Genomic DNA, 17,239 nt, shown 5'->3' with positions numbered 1-17,239 from the left:
CAGCTATTTTTCTTGTACTTGCATAATTCTCTCTCTCTCTCTCTCTCTCTCTCTCTCTCTCTCTCTCTCTCTCTCTCTCTCTCTCTCTCTCTCTCTCTCTCTCTCTCTCTCTCTCTCTCTCTCTCTCTCTCTCTCTCTCTCTCTCTCTCTCTGTGTGTGTGTGTGTGTGTGTGTGTGTGTGTGTGTGTGTGTGTGTGTGTGTGTGTGTGGATGTGGGTGTGTGCGCGCATCTTTTTAATCAACAACAGTTTTAATTATTTGTAACATAATATGGTGTGCTTTCCTCTTTCGGTTCTCCTTTTGATCTTAATGCTTCAGCCGAGTTCATTCATTGTCTACCGTGTTGCTTCATTCATTTATCTGTGTCCCTTCCCCTTCCCTTTTCCCGTAACTGCTCGCCTGATGCACTTTCTTTTATGTAAGAGTGGAAACTGACCAGGGGCAACATTAAATAAAAAAAAAAAAAGGGCCACAAAAAACACTGAGCACTGAGAGGAAACGGCGAGAAATCCATTCAGAAATCAGGTTATCATATTAAGATTTAATTTTTCCCCCGTTGAGAGTAATGATTATGCATAGTCTTTATGAAGTTAGATTTAATGGTGATGTTGGCGACTTAACGGCGTGATAATGGCAGTTTGGAGGAGCTGGTGGTAGTAGTGTAATGGCGGCGCTTCACGGTGGCTCGCTGTGCTGAATAGTGTGTTGATGGCGGCGCCGGGCACTATTAATGGCACGTTTAATGGTGGCTTCGTTACCTCAGTGGGGCGGTGAGTAATGGCGGGACGGTCACGGTGATGGATTGTTGGTGGTGCTGCCCCCGGTAAATTATGGAACACTCTCCATGCCGGGGCCACTAGCTTGCTGCAGGCCACGGGGCACTGGCCATAGCTTGACCGCCGCTGTGTCCGCCACTCAGACCACCTCAGTCAGCCAGTATCTTCTAGTTCACACACACACACACACACACACACACACACACACACACACACACACACACACACACACACACACACACACACACACACACACACACACACACATACTTATATGTAGCCGCCTTTGTGGGCAAAATAAGCTGAAGACAACCTTTGTCTCAACATTATTTTTCTTGTGTATCATATACGTACATAGGTAATTGCAGAATACTCTCTCTCTCTCTCTCTCTCTCTCTCTCTCTCTCTCTCTCTCTCTCTCTCTCTCTCTCTCTCTCTCTCTCTCTCTCTCTCTCTCTCTCTCTCTCTCTCTCTCTCTCTCTCTCTCTCTCTCTCTCTCTCTCTCTCTCTCTCTCTCTCTCTCTCTCTCTCTCTCTCTCTCTCTCTCTCTCTCTCTCTCTCTCTCTCTCTCTCTCTCTATATATATATATATATATATATATATATATATATATATATATATATATATATATATATATATATATACATATACACACACACACACACACACACACACACACACACACACACACACACACACACACACACACACACACACACACACACACACACACACACACACACACACACACACACACACACACACACACACACACACACACGTCAGTGCACCTAATTGGACGTTTCAACTAAATATATAGTGAAAAAAATATTTAAACACTTTATTACAATTCAGCATGTCATTTACTTTAACAACATGCATTCAATTAGTCTTCTTTTTTGTGTGCAGAATGGAGGACGGGACGTTTGTGCGTGCCACCGAAGACTTGAAATAAAAGCACGTAAGTGTTACTATGAGTTGTGAATTTCTATCAGTTATAAATTAATGTTTGATTTTCTCTATAGGGAAAAGAATAATGATGGTCTCTCTTTTTTTTCTGGTCTTCTGTTCAATCATGTCCTTTCTTCTACTGTTTATCAATCCAGTATGCATCGTGACTAGAGGATGCACCTCTGCCTCGCTGCAGTGTGGAGCGTGTGGCACTCCTGCCTAGCGTTTCGAGAGGGGAGCTGTAGTGTGACAGATTTGGCTGCGAGTTAGTCACTTCCCTTACAAGGATTCGAACCATAGTCTGTTTGGGTCAGCAAATCTCAACCTTTCACCACCTCGCAGCAACACACAAGGCGGACAGGGAAGAAAATGATAAAAGAATAATATAACAAGCAGCTGAGTGTAAAATATTCTTGCCAGCATTTCATTGCCTTGCGAACCATGTACCTAACTCAGCCAACTCGTAAAGAAAAAACAAACACGATGGAAGCAAAGCTCTAAAAAACTGGATCACTTCTGGGAACTGGCTCACTCTTGCCTTCCCCAGAGAATTAGGAAGGCAACTCGCACACTCGCTTGCTATAAAATTCGCGGGGCATCCCTTGTATATTGATGAGGAGCGTTGACATGCACCACCAGACCTCAGTTGCCGCGCGGGACAAACCAGGTGGCTTAGGCCCCGTCCTGACGTGCATCTGGAGTGCTTGGTTACCCGGCTCACTGCGATGACTGTTGTTTTCCGGCTGCTGGAAGTGACTGGGATGAGATTCAGTGCTTTGTTTGCCTCGTGTTGGGCTTGCAATGCACCACGCGAGTTTGTTTCCTTTCTGTTTACTAGTTTTGGTTGATTTATTCGCTGTTGTTTGGGCGGAACACATTGTTTGCTGATTAGTGGGCATGCCGTCGTGTTTGTTACGACCTTGCCTGTGTTTCTTATGCTAAGGCGTCCTCACTATCTTCTCTTTTTTTTCTGACTCTTCTTTATCTTCTTTGCGAGTGTGTCTTTGGTTAGGTTACATGTCTTGTCTCATAATGCTGGTGGTACTTTTTTGTAGCGAGCGGTGATGGATTGCTAAAGGAATATTTCTACCAAAGCGTAGAGAGAACGTTCATGATAGAATACCGCATTGCATCAGAAAAAAATGAAGAGAAAAGAGAAAAAATGATGAAGTAAGGAGACTAGAAATTATATATGAGGAGGAGATTCAACAAAAGAGGTAATAATTAGCTTAAATACCTAGGTAGCAAAAGGAAGCTCTTCTTAAATAAATGACGCGCCAGAGAGAGAGAGAGAGAGAGAGAGAGAGAGAGAGAGAGAGAGAGAGAGAGAATTAGCCAAACCAGAAAAAACAGGACAGTAACAATATTTTTTTACCAGCGAGCATATGATTGATGTAATAGACAGTAATATATAAAGGAATGCCAGAGTTATGCTGTGTGCTTTGTCACAGAGAGAGAGAGAGAGAGAGAGAGAGAGAGAGAGAGAGAGAGAGAGAGAGAGAGAGAGAGAGAGAGAGAGAGAGAATATATGTCACTCGAGCGTACACACACACACACACACACACACACACACACACACACACACACACACACACACACACACACACACACACAGCATATCAGTTAATCTCGTAAAGCCCGCGGAACACCCTCACTTCCCTTCTTCCCCCCTCCAGCAGGTAAAGACAGCCACCTCCCTGTCCCTGCCCTGCTGTCCTTAACAAGCCAGTTCCTCCCGCGCCATGATTAACATTCCAGTGATAGAGACTAAGTAAAAACAGGCAAGGTGAGGCGGGTGTCGGTCGCTTCCCGGAGACACTGGAACAGATTCGTAAAGAGGGCACGAAGGAGGAAGTTAACGAGAGAGAGAGAGAGAGAGAGAGAGAGAGAGAGAGAGAGAGAGAGAGGGAGAGAGAGGGAGAGGGAGAGATTACCTGTATACAGTGGACCACAAGCGCAAGGCCTCTGCTTTTAGTTAGGCTGGAAGGGCCGCGAGGTATTTTAGCAATGAGGAGGCTGAGTTTCTAATGAGGCCTGAGTGAGATAGCGAAGTCTGGAGGCAAGATAAGAGTCCGTGGAACCTTTTTTGTTTTAATGGAGGCTGAGGTGCGCAAATTTAAGTCAGACCACGGCTGAGTGATGGGACAAGTGAAGGACGGGAGAGAATTGAAGAGAAAGATGTTCACCTTACGTCTCTCTCTCTCTTTCTCTCTCTCTCTCTCTCTCTCTCTCTCTCTCTCTCTCTCTCTCTCTCTCTCTGGCTGAGCTGCTCTCCTGTAGGTTAATGAAGGAGGCGGGACGGGTAATACGAGGCCCAGGGCGTGTTCCTAGTGGCTACTGACGGTGTTAGTAATGAGAAGGTTATGCGAGGAGGCCACCTGCGCTCGCTTGCACTGCGTTGGCTAGGGTGATTGCAGTGGTCGTAGTGGTGGTAATGGTGGTGGTGTGTGTGGTGGTGGTAGTGGTGGTGGTGGAAGTGGTGACACTGGTGCAGGTTATTTGAGAGGCTACACGCGTCCGCTCTGCTACAATTAAGAGACGAGCTAGCGTGCATGTGGGACTCCAATCTCTTCCCTCTGCTCTTCGTTACCCCAACCCTCTGTCTCCTTGTCTTCTTCCTCCTCCTCCTCCTCCTCATCCTCCTCCTCCTCCTCCTCCTCCTCCTCCTCCTCCTCTTCTTCTTCCCCCTCCTTCTCCTCCTCTTCATTCTTTTCCTCCTCTTCGTTCTGTTTTACCATTATACAACAGAACAGACTAGTATTTTTCTTATTTCTCTTGCCGCTCACCTTCTCTACCTTTCTCAATTAAACGTTCATGAATGTTTCCGCCCCGCCTTGCCTTTCTGCTTCCTTACTTGTTACCGTTTGATTTATTTTTGTATTCCTTTTGCATTCATCCTTTTCCATCTGCTATCCTTCTTCCTCTTCCTCCTCTTCTTTTTCCTTATCTTCGTCTTTTTTCTCTTCCATCCAGTCGTATCCTTTCCCGCTTCTTATTTTTTTTCTTACTTTTTTGTGCCTTCCTTTCTCGTGCTTTTGTTTCCGATTTCCTCTCGCTCATCCCTTCCAAATATTTCTCCTTTGTTTCCCTGTTCTTCCCTGCCATCTTCCACCCTCCGCCCTGCCTCCTTCCCCTCCCCGCAAGCCAACAGGGTCACCAACTCGCCAAACAAGCTGCTGCCCGGACTACTTCTGGGGTCAAGCTGAATTAGAAACAGTATTCAAAGTGGCGTCGCTTTGAATAAACCAGTGTGATGAGAACGACGTCTCTGTCCTTTCTGGTTTTGATAAAAGCTTACCGACGACATCACCTCCCCCTCGCTGCTCGTGTGCGGCTCCCGTGGCATACAAATCCTCGTTAGTTTGGGTTAGGCTTCCTGCAGAACACACACCCTCATCTTACTCCTTCTCCTCCTCCTCCTCACTTGATTAGACGTCACGCATGCATGCCGATCTGTGGTGATTGGTGGACCGTGCAGCAGGGGCGTGCATGATTATCGTATGGCATGATGCACGCCACCTGTCGAAGGTTAAATCGTTCCTAACAAGTGTGCAGGTTTAATCGCAGGTCCGGTTGTCACTTCCTGGATGAGCGAGCAGTGGGAGCGTGAGATGAAGGACGAGAATAGAGCGTGAAGAGTTTGGAGCTGCGTGACGGAGGTTGAGGAATTGTTTGTTGTCAAAAGCAGAATAATTCATAATAGGTATGCAGTTTTATTCCCTTGTGTGTCCCGGCTACCGCTCCACGAGCGAGGGCGACGGTAGGGTGACGTGAAGGATGGGGCAGAGCGTAACTGTCTTGGGATGGCATGTGGGAGGTGAAGGGGTCTTAGATACCAAAGGTTGAATGATTTGTAACAAGTGCACACGGTCTTATCTCGCGACCCAGTTGTCACTTAATTGGTGAGCGAGAAGTTGGCGTGAGAGGAAAGACAGGAACAGAGCCTCAGTGTTCTGGAGTGAGGTTAGGAAAGTAAATGAATTAGTAATTGTTAAAAGTTGAGTAGTTTCCAGAAAATGTACAGCTTTGCGTAACGACCGAGTGACCACTGACACGTAACGTGAGTGAAGGGGGGAAAAGAACGTGAGTCGTTCGAATTAGCCTGAACTTAATGGAGAAGGCAATGACAGGAGGTGACGCTGGTGAACATTGACTATTTGCTTCTCATAACTAATTATCCATGCGTGTCGCAACCTTTAAGTCGAGAAAAAACTTCGTGGTCATCAAACTCACTGAATTTTCATGTGTGTCGTTTACATTTTGACTTTCCCTCCTGGCGCGGCCCTGGCGCCGGTCCGAGCGGCTGCCTGAGCGGCGGCCTTCCCACGCCTGCAGTCAGCGCGGAGTGATGGTGCAGGCCGCGGGGCGTTGGAGGTTACCATCATTTTGTCTGTTTATTTTTAAAGTCCATAATAACTCCTTCTCATGCGCGACCTGCTCCTTCCGTGACCTCCACACTTCCTCCCTCTTGACCTCTGCTTAGATGCTTTCCCTGCGCCCCTCTCTGCCCCCTGGGCTCACAAACACCTCCCTCCCCACCCACTCTCCGTTAAAGCACAATAGTGGCTAGTTATCCATCCAAAACTATTCAGTGATAATGAAATTTGTTTTGGTAAAGTATTTTTCAAACAATAACTTACAGCAAATTGCATATAATTTCACTTGGCAAAAGTAGAAAAGAAAATTTTGAATACTCGTCAGTACGCTTGTCTGTCTTATTCAACCTTTCCTTCGTCTCCATTGTCTTTATTTCAACCATTATTTTGTTTTCCGTCGCTTTTTCTATCATTTATTCGTTTATTAAGGCTGAATTCAAACCTCCTGCTTCTTTCATCTACTAAGCCACTGCGCCATCCGTCCACCGCCATCCATTGCCTCCCTCCACTATCACCTCCGTTATCACCGCACCTCCTTGCCTAAAATTTTTATAGTATTTCCATTGCCACCTCATTGCACTTGCTTTTTCTTATATTACTTGTTTTCATTCGTTCTGCTTGCTTTTGTACGACTCTTCTTTTGTAATCCTTCTTTCTTTTTCACATAGTCTCTCCTTTTCTAAATTTTTCTTCATATATTTATTTGTTAACTCCTTTTACTTTCTGTTCACTTAATTCGGTTTACATATTTTAGACTTTTCATATTTATATCCGCCTTTCTCTTTTCTCCACCACTTATAATCAAACTATCAATTTCTTTCCTAAATTTTTTTCCACATATATATATATATTTTTTTTTTGAGACTACACTTAATTTCATACTTCCATTTCCATTTGTTTTCCCTCTTATTTGTTTCCTAGATAGCTTGTTTAACTCCTTCAGTACTGGGACGCGTTTTTACCATGATTTTTGGGTATGATTAGACGATTTTATTTGCATTAGGAAGGGTCTATGGGACCAAAACATTAATGTCCAGAATCTTTACTGTTCTATTTCCAACATATGTTTCTGAAACTGTATAAAATCGAATAGTAACCAGAATGAATATGAAAGCGCGTCCTGGTACTGAAGACTTTAATAATGCATCTTTCTTTCTTCTCAGTATCCAATTCATCGTTACCAGTTCACACCACTCCTACGATTTTCTTTCCCAATTTTAGAGCCAATTCCTTCGTTTTACAGTCTACATGAGTAATTCTACCGTACATATGTTTTCCCTCTCTCTCTCTTCTCTCATCAATCTTACTTCTTGCATCGATTTATTGCCACGTAGTATCAATCTCAGCTTACCTCACTGCTCCCACTCACTGCCTTCCTCTCAATTTTCCTTCCATATTTCATCCCACACTCAGTTCCTTCTCGCGCTATAATTCATCCACGTGTCACCTTCCCTTCTGTCCCTCCCTAGCGTTGAACGGGAGATAGATGCAGCAGGTGACCCGAGCACCCGCCAGGTAATTAAGCCACTACCCCTTTTAGTTCCCCTCCGTAACTCATCTGCCGCCGCTGCCCCCGAGAAGGTAAACTGCTGATGCAAAATAATAATAATCTCGATCCAGGGAGCTTGGTGTTATAATGTAAAGGATGTAGTGGGGTGGTTCTACTTACTGGTGTGTGTGTGTGTGTGTGTGTGTGTGTGTGTGTGTGTGTGTGTGTGTGTGTGTGGTGGTTGTTTATCCTTTTATTTATTTATTTATTTACTTATTTATTTATTTATTTATTTATTGTTTTAGTCTCTCCTTTTCTCTTGTTTGCTTTTTTTATTTATTTATTTATTTATTTATTTAGTCTCCTTTTCTCTTGTTTTTATTTATTTATTTATTTATTTATTCATTTATTTATTTGTGTGTACGTGTGAATATGTGTGTGTGTTGTTATTGTTGTTGTTGATGTTACTGTTTTGTTTCGTTTTATTTGTTTTTCTTAGTGTGTGTGTGTGTGTGTGTGTGTGTGTGTGTGTGTGTGTGTGTAGGTGTGTGTGTGTGTTGATGTCTTTATTATTTTGGTCTCGTGTTTCATGTACGAGGAAGTTGTGTTGACTGTGTGTTTGTGTGTGTGTGTGTGTGTGTGTGTGTGTGTGTGTGTGTGTGTGTGCGTGTGTGTGTGTGTGTGTGTGTGTGTAGTTGTGTGCGTGAGAGAGAGAGAGAGAGAGAGAGAGAGAGAGAGAGAGAGAGAGAGAGAGAGAGAGAGAGAGAGAGAGAGGCAAAGAGACAGCGAGAGGCAGAGAGGCAGAGAGGCAGAGGGAGGGAGACGGGAATGTAAGGAAGGCACAGGAACACTCACCCAATAAATAACAGACTTACAAGGGGAGTCATAAATCGCCCGCTGAAGACTGGAACACCGGTGGCGGGGGACAGAGGTGTGGGGGAGAGCACCAGGTGAGGGGACGGAAGGGTATGGGGAGAGGCAGGCAGGGAATGGCAGAACTAACGGGGCAGAGAACAGGATGGGGGACCAGGGAGGTGATATGGAGGTAGCACGGCTGAAAAAAATAGAGGATAAGGGAAGGTATGGGAGGATCTGTGAGGAAGAATAGGGATGGGAGGGATATATGCAGAGGGCAGCCAGTTTTTCAGGATATGAATAAGGATGATAGAGAAATATTAAGACAATATGGGGCGTAAAGAAAAGGGAAATACAAGGGTAATAAACAGCAGGAGGAGGAAGAAGAGAGGGAAGAGGAGGGGAAGGAGTCAGTGAGGGTCAGGTAGGAGATGGAAAAGGGGTGTGAAGGAAGGGAGGGAAGAAGGGAGGGTGGGAGGGAGGGAGGGAGGGAGGAGGATTTAGGGAGGGAAAGAAAGGGGGAAATCTGTCTTTCTTAGCCCATAATTCATTCCAACCTGAAAAGAAGGCAACCGGCGGCTCCACTTCTCATAGGCTTCCCTTAAATAGGCCTAGACAGCTCCAGGCCGCCTCTCGAAAATATTTACACTCAGGTTTTGTTCGACATTGTTTACGGTTGTTCAATTTACTCTCGTATTTCAAAGTAAATGGAGAGAGAGAGAGAGAGAGAGAGAGAGAGAGAGAGAGAGAGAGAGAGAGAGAGAGAGAGAGAGAGAGATCCACAGGTTTTCTTTATTTATAGCCTCTTAAGAAACTACGCCGAGAAATTGCACAGATAAAAAAGATCAATAAAAGTAAAAAATAAAAAAAACAGCATTATTATAAAAAAAACAAGAAAATTGCCGAAATATCACAATTCTATAATCTCTCTCTCTCTCTCTCTCTCTCTCTCTCTCTCTCTCTCTCTCTCTCTCTCTCTCTCTCTCTCTCTCTCTCTCTCTCTCTCTCTCTCTTCCTTTTAGCGAGTCCATTCAGATCAGTTCCTCTTTGCTCCTCTTACCACCTTTGTCAACACTGTATTGTCCAGCGGCTGGCACACGCGGCCCCTGAGAGAGAGAGAGAGAGAGAGAGAGAGAGAGAGAGAGAGAGAGAGAGAGAGAGAGTAGACCATACCGTGATTTATGCGAGGAGGATGCGCTCGTTTGGTAATGGGATGAAGGGAAGGCGAGGAAGGAAGAGTGAAACAGCAGGTCAGGAGAGAAGCCTTATTATAGACATTACCACGTAGGGAACCCAATGTTAACTGTACGGGAACGTCTGGAGATACGGCCTTGTGAATATTAACTGTGTGTATTAACTAACTCCTTCATTGCTATAGTCTTTCTACTCTAAAGTGGCTCCCGTGTCTCAGTCTGAATGGTTTCCAGGGAATGCGTGAGTTGTCAGACCTTGAGGAAAACTGTAGTCTCTCCTCGTGATCAGAGTGTGGATCAACAGAAAACAAGTATTATTCACCTAAAATCAATTATATAATCAATAAGCTAGACTAGGAGCCATTTTTTGAGGGTGCATTTTCACTTGATATTTGTGTTTGATTAGATGATTTTATTTGCATTAGGAAGGGTCTATGGAGGTCAGAAGATTAATGGCTAGAGTCTTCACTATTTTAATCTACCACATAAGTTTTTGAAGCTCTATAAAAGCGCCAATAATAAGTAGAATGAATATGAAAACTGAAGGGGTTAAAGTATGGCAACACAGAATCTGAGAAGTTAACTAGTCTAGATGTGTTAGAAAATAATTTGTTTTAAGATATGTAAAAAAACATTGAAGCTAAAATATTATATGTCTGAAGGGGTATAAAAATAATAAGTATTTTTTTTTTATTGTATTTGGATGGAAGTAAGCCACATGCGAAGGAGAGGGAAAGATAGAGAGTGAGATGGAGGCGGTAAATTGCTGTAGAACTGTAAGAGATGAGAGTCACAGAGGAAGATGTAAGGAATAAAAGCAATCGGAGGTGACGCTTACATTCCGCCACCATGCACCAAACTCCAAGATGAAGAAAAAAGAAGTAATAGTAAACCACACACTTTGTTTTCTTTCTTTAGTGTTTACTTCATTGTATTCCTCTCTATTGTTCGTTTTTTTTCCTTCATCTTTCGCAGGGTTTTATGTTTCCACAGTGCGCCATTGAGTGCTGTGGAAATCACTGAAGTCATCATTATGCTCAACACATTATTTCCTCCTGGTGATTCACACTCCAGTGTTTGTAGGTGTGCTATAATCTTAAGCTTTTCAAATGTGCTATAATCTTGAGTCTTCGAGATGTGTTTTACTGATTTTGGGACTTTTAAATGCGCTAAGATCCCAAGGGTTTCGGGTCCGTGTGCTTGGCCTGTAATGAATAAACATTGCTAAAGCAGCGAGCAGGATCTGCCCTATGGACGTGATGGGAAAGCCCAAGCAGTGGCGGGCGACTTTAGAAACAGTTAACGTGGAGGGGGATGACTGTGATCACGGCAGACACAGGTGATGATGAAGGTTCTTGCTCAGGCCTATCAGCAAATACTGGTACCTGGTGGTTGGTTATGTTGTCTGGCCAGCAATAATCGATTAGTATCAGTCGAATATACCAACGATAACCATCCATGCCATTGCCTCATAACCACCGAGGCTTCGCACTGAAACCACATGCATGGGGTCTGCCTCAGGGAACCATTGGCCACAACAGCGCCCGCCGATGCACAGATAGCCTTGTGAAGTTGTATGAGGTGATATCAACCAGATAACCCACGTCTCCAAAAAATAATCCACACGTGACCCTCACACCATCCCAGCATCTGTGGAGAGTTCGCACAGCCTCGGACAAAGGGATGGTGGCCTTGGTGTCTCCGCTGTGGTAATATATAGTGTCAGACCTGAGAGAAATGGCTGCTGAAGGAAGGACATTGCCAGCCACGTAATGTTTGGAGGATATCAAAATAGGAAATGAGGAAAGTTATGGTAGGAGGAATGACATTATAAGGAAGCAGTGGTAGAAAGAAATAATAGTATAGGGAATTATAAAGAAGGCAAAGTATACATGTAAGGGAAGTATTGAGAATCAGCGGGAGGAGGAGAATATAAGCAGCTGGCAAACTGAGAAGAGCAATAACCATGGAAATAGCTTTACAATCCTAACGTGTTAGATATCCTGCACAGATACGTAAAGCTTACTTATTTTGCATTTCTTAACAGTCATGTGAGCGAAGATATTATCATCTATCGATTTGGTCAGAGGACCCATTTATTTCCTTTCATTTGACGGTAAATATTCAAGGCGCCGTAAGTGATTCATCAGAGTAAAATTAATACGAGGGAGTCTTGTCGCAGTGAAGAGCTTGCAAGGTCACGCTCCTAGTTCAAGGTCTAGCTCTGATGCCATAAAACATCAATTATATAGTGTCATTTCTTTTAAAAACCATGGCAGGACGTGCAGTAAACCAAGGCATATAAATGTTGTATATCCTGCTATTGCAATATGCACTTGGGTCATTAATCACGGAGATCGGCGTTTAAAGCCCTATTTAAAACTATTTTCTGCTTCTACTGGTAGTGTTGATTCCTTCGAGCTGTGGGTAGTGATGATGGCGGCTGCGGTAGTGCTAAAGTGATATGACAAACGATATGCTTACCCATATGTTTACCAGCGAGAGACTAAGGCTCTTATTCTCAAACACTTCTGTGCTTTACCTGCACTATTTCAAAAGGCTTTATTGAAATTCACACTAGTTTTTAAGGTGTTTTTACTTTTCTAGAAACAGATTGAAAAAATTTCTGCACTATTAACTGGAGAAACAGTCTTGAAAACCCGGCCAGTCATCTCTATGGCCATGGAAAACAGTGGTGATACGGGCCTAACCAAGACCAAAAAGCTATCTTTCCGGTACCTCATCGCCCAGTAAAGGTAACAAAGGGGGTAGCAAGTCCCTATCTATGTACCAGGCTGAAATAGACTCAAACACTCCTTAGGCTGCATTTTTTAAATATTTTATGCTCTCCTAGCTATCATTTGAAAAGTCAGGTTCTCATGGATGTGTTCCCTTATGGATATTATCTCAACAGAATCTTGGATGAGCCTTGAAATATACATTGACCTCCACTACAGCCTGTTAAAAGTATCTGAGGTGACATGTCGACAAGTTTAGGACGGTATATATTCTTATCTTCGTGCATAGTAATGGTAGCACGACAGCAGTATAGCAAGGTGTATGGAACATGTACTATCTCTATATACAAGAAAGAGAAGGAACAGAGTCACGCCTTGTGTCACTGCAGGAATAAGAAATATAACGAAAAAACACAGAGGTGAAGATTCCTAGTCCTCTCACCCCGTCCCTTTTAATCGCCTTTTAAGACATGCACGGAATACAGCGGCAGTGTTCCTCCAGCCCAGCCACGGAGTGTGTGTGGTCAGGCCGCCTTCCCGCCGCAGAGGGAAGCAACAGTAGGAGTAATGGTAGTGAAGGTGGTGGTGGTGATAATGGCGGTGGTGGTGGTAGTCATGCTAATAAAGGTGGTGGTGATGATGGTGGCTGTGAAAGTGATGACAATGGTGGTAAAATTGGATAGTGGAAGTGGTAATAGTAGTTGTAGATGTAGTAGATGTAATTGTGATGGTATATATATGGTGGCGGCAGTAGTGGAGGCAGGAAAAGGCGGTGGTGGAGGTGGTAATATTGGTGGTAATGGTGGTAGTAGAGATCGTGATAGTAGCGACGGTGGTGCTGGTGGCGGCGGTGGCGGTACCGGTAGTGGTGGTAGCGGTGGTGGTGATAGTTAAGTTGGTAGCGGTGATGGTGGTCTAGGGGGTGGTGGAGGTGTAATAAGACTGAAGAAGGGAAGGGAAGGGAGACGGGAAGGGTGTAGGTATGAGTGGTGTGGGGGGGAGAGGGAGAAGAGGGTACAGCGGCTCCTCCTTTACGTGGGTGGTTAATAAGTAGTGCAGGTGATGAATGTGATGTTTATTGCGTATCTATTTGCATTTATTGAAATTTATTGCACGCTAACGATCCTGTTCCGCCATTGATATGTTGAGGCGATTTGCTCCTTCTTTATGCGCTGTTCTATTAAGTGATCTGCATAACTCCAACGGTACCATGACACGTTTTCATATTCATTCTCGTTACTATTTGGTGATTTTATAAAGCTTCAGAAACACATGTAGGGGGATTAGAATATGTGAAAACTCTGACCATTAACCTTCTGACCTCCATAGACTCTTCCTAATGCAAATAAAATCGTCTAATCATAAAAAAAAAAACTCAAGGTCTCAATACTGAAGGGATTAAGTGATTTGCAACTCCAACAGACACTTTAAGTACTTACACGACACACTTAAATCACGTACACTCACACATACGTACTGTACCTTCAGGAGCATTGCCCACGTACAGGTTGAGTTACGCTACGACACATATTTCTATACAGTCAGTGGCAAAGCGGATATTGAAGTCACATACGCACATACACTTCTTCTTTATTGCTTCATACTTTTCTCTGGGGTGTGTATATTCCCCGGCCACGCTTCCATTATGTGTGATTAATCCGCTGTTCGTCTTAATTCTTCAGTATCCTTATTCGGTTTTTCAGACACTTGAATCTCTTCGATTTTTTTTTTTATTTTATTTCGTCTGTTTACTCTTTCCTTGTTGATTTTTATCCAAGCAACATAATTTCGTCATTTTTGATAAACGCACAGTTCATCAGCATTCTTTACGACCCAGGCAGTCTTCCCAACAGTTAACCTCATTGATGTTCTATTTTTATATACAGGGTGAGTCAAAATTGTGGTAATGTTAGCATGAGAGGATGAGTCAAAATTATGTTAACAGTTTTAATTTTCTCTCATATTACTTTACCGGGCCTGCCGAATCCCTGAAGCTCCATTCTTGCCTGCACATGGCTTTTCTTAACATGTCGGGAGTTGTTATTTCTTCTCTTACAGATGTCGTTAGCCCATCAGTATATCTCCTGCGTGGTCTCTCTCTTGCCCTCCTTCCTTCTATTGTTCCTGCTAGGCACGTGTGTTGGGAGTTCTTATTTTTCCTTACAGATGTTGTTAGCCCATCAGAATATTTCCTGCGTGGTCTTCCTCTTGCCCTCCTCCCTTCTATTTTTCTCGTTATAGGCGCGTGTGTTCTAGTTGTTCTTTCTTCATGACGTGTCCAACGAAGCGTAACTGTCTTTTCCTGATTGTCTCTATTATTTATCTTTGCATTCCTATTTGCTGCAGTATTTCCTCGTTTGTCTTCTCATACTAGTGTTAACATAATTTTGACTCACCCATTCCTTTAGCAATTGTTTCATATCTTTTTCCAGCATCGCGGACTAATATTGCCCGTAGCTTCAGGGGAATATGCATACATAAGAATATACACATACCAAGATTATGCACATACAGCTGTACGTATACACAGGACTATGATAGCATAATGAATACATAGTTTGATTCACATAAGTTTATCATATGAATATCTTTCTTCCCCTCATGTTTATCCTATTGTACTCCTTAAACACCACCACCACCACCACTATCACCACCACCACCCTCATCACTGCCTCTACCTCATCGTTACCTTTTTTTCCCCTTCCCTTCCCTTCCCATAGCCCCATCTCACACACCGCCCATCCCTCCCACCCTCTCCTCGGTCCTCCTTCTCTCTCACCCTCCCTTTCTACCTCTCGTCTCTAAGGACTCGATGACAAAATATTAATGTCAACATTCCGCAGCTCACAATGATGTTTTGTGTTCCGCTGAGTCCCTCCAAGCTTTTCTCACTGTCCCTCCACACACACACACACACACACACACACACACACACACACACACACACACACACACACACACACACACACACACACACACACACAGAGAGAGAGAGAGAGAGAGAGAGAGAGAGAGAGAGAGGAGGGTAGGTAATGTAAGGCAAGGTGAGGGAGCGACCCATTCCATTAAATCACCAATACCTGACTCCTGTATGCCCATTCCTCACCTGGCGTGGCCTCTCTGACCTTCTGTTTCCTGCCTCGCCTTTCCCTCTGCTCCTCCTCTCTCTCACTCTCAGCCTTAATTCAGTTCACTTCTCTGACACCGGCTACATAATACTCTTCCTTTATTAACTGTCTTCTTTCATTGGTATGTGCTGTTCTTTTTAAACTTTTTAATGTGTTTCTTTCATAAGTTGTTAATATATTCAACCTGCAGTCTTCTTCGTATCTCTTAATGCTATTCGTTTCTTTTTCATGTTCTTGGTGTTGCGTTGTACCAGTGAATGAATGGCCAGTCATAATTCTTCACTATTTTCATATTTTCTTCGGAACATTTAAACCTGTTGATGTTTATTTTCACATTTCTACTTTTCTTCCCCGGTATGTTTTTTTTTTTTATTTTCATTTCCAGACGTATTTTTCCATCATCATTAATTAATCAAAGAATAAATCATCACCGACACGTACACCTTTACAAACATCAACGTCTATCTTTCAGCGCTTAACCCCTTCAGTATTGGGATGTATATTTACCTTGAGTTTTGGGTATGATTAGACGATTCTATTGACATTAGGGAGGGTCTATTGAGGTCAGAAGATTTTTGGCCACAATCTTCATTCTTTTAATCACCACGTAAGTTTCTGAAGCTGTATAGAATCATCAAATAGCAAGCAGAATGAACATAAAAAACGTGTAATGGTACTGATGGGAGTTAACCTCTTTCGATTGAAACCTAACTTAACATTACCAATTTTCTTTGTGTATGTAGTAGCACTGTCATTAGTATCTACTTTGTCCTTCCTTACCCGGATGCTGCTTCCCCTCCTTTACTCTCTGTACCTCATAAGCGTCACCAGCACAGTCGTCTGCTGTACGTAAAGAGCATCCCTGCAACACAAGCGCTCCATCAGGTACATAGCTACTTCATCTCCCTGGAGCAGAGGGAGAGGTGGCCGTAATAACTCTGAACAAACCCAGTGAGGTGTGTGACGAGGGTGAGGGATGCATGTGGTCTCTCCCAGCTTCACATTTTCTGCCATCTCCATCCTTTCATTCCTCCTTCTTTTTTCAGGTTTTCTTTTTTTCATTATTCTTGTCTATGTTCAAGTGTTCAGTAAGCAGTGAAAGGCGTCCCGTCGTTTTAGTAACATTCGATGCGGTGGCGGTAATAACAATGTTGATCAAGTTGTTCCCCGAAGCCTCGATGGTGTTTGCACTTGTAATCCCTTGTTAATGGCAGTCGTAAAGATGTAGAAGTAAGGACGTGTAAGGACGAAGTATAAGCATTAGAGGCAGTAATGATGGTGATAAGCCTCATTATTATTGGTAAATTGCATTGCCGGCGGTTGGAAGATACTGAGACGAATATAAGCATAAATGGAACAGTTTAAGAGGGACGGAGCGTCTTGTATACGAAAGGAACCTGTCGTGCACGAAAGAAACGCTTGGCGAGGGCCACTCCGGGACTGCAAATGAGGGCAGAGTGCGTCCGCTGCCTGCAAAGAAGGACCCGGCGGACACTGCATCTGAATGGCACGAAACACAAGGAAGTGGAAGCATCCTGCGCACGCACGCACACACACACACACACACACACACACACACACACACACACACACACACACACACACACACACACACACACACACACACACCATAAAGACAAACGCTTGAAACACGTACACCACACAAAGACATAGTACTGGAGATACGAATTAGCTCTTTAGTTTCCTTTCGGTTCTCGTTGACTGCCCAAAT

General features: G+C 43.7%; 1 protein-coding gene across 2 annotated transcripts in view; it reads left to right on the top strand.

Annotated features, from left to right (window-relative positions):
• Positions 1–1,720: 1,720 nt before the first annotated feature.
• The window catches only part of LOC123520741 (knirps-related protein-like), a 104,051-nt gene continuing 88,532 nt past the window's right edge, over positions 1,721–17,239 (top strand). The window contains exon 1 of one of the 2 annotated variants that reach the window (XM_045283305.1): positions 1,721–1,738. The gene's annotated coding sequence lies outside the window, so the exon portion shown is untranslated. The remainder of the gene's footprint in view (positions 1,739–17,239) is intronic. The other variant, XM_045283303.1, reaches the window with a different exon arrangement.

This window comes from Portunus trituberculatus, chromosome 47 (genome assembly GCF_017591435.1).
Source record: "Portunus trituberculatus isolate SZX2019 chromosome 47, ASM1759143v1, whole genome shotgun sequence".
Taxonomy (NCBI): Eukaryota; Metazoa; Arthropoda; class Malacostraca; order Decapoda; family Portunidae; genus Portunus; species Portunus trituberculatus.
The sequence above is the reverse complement of the archived record's forward strand: the minus strand, read 5'-3'. Positions and strand labels throughout refer to the sequence as shown.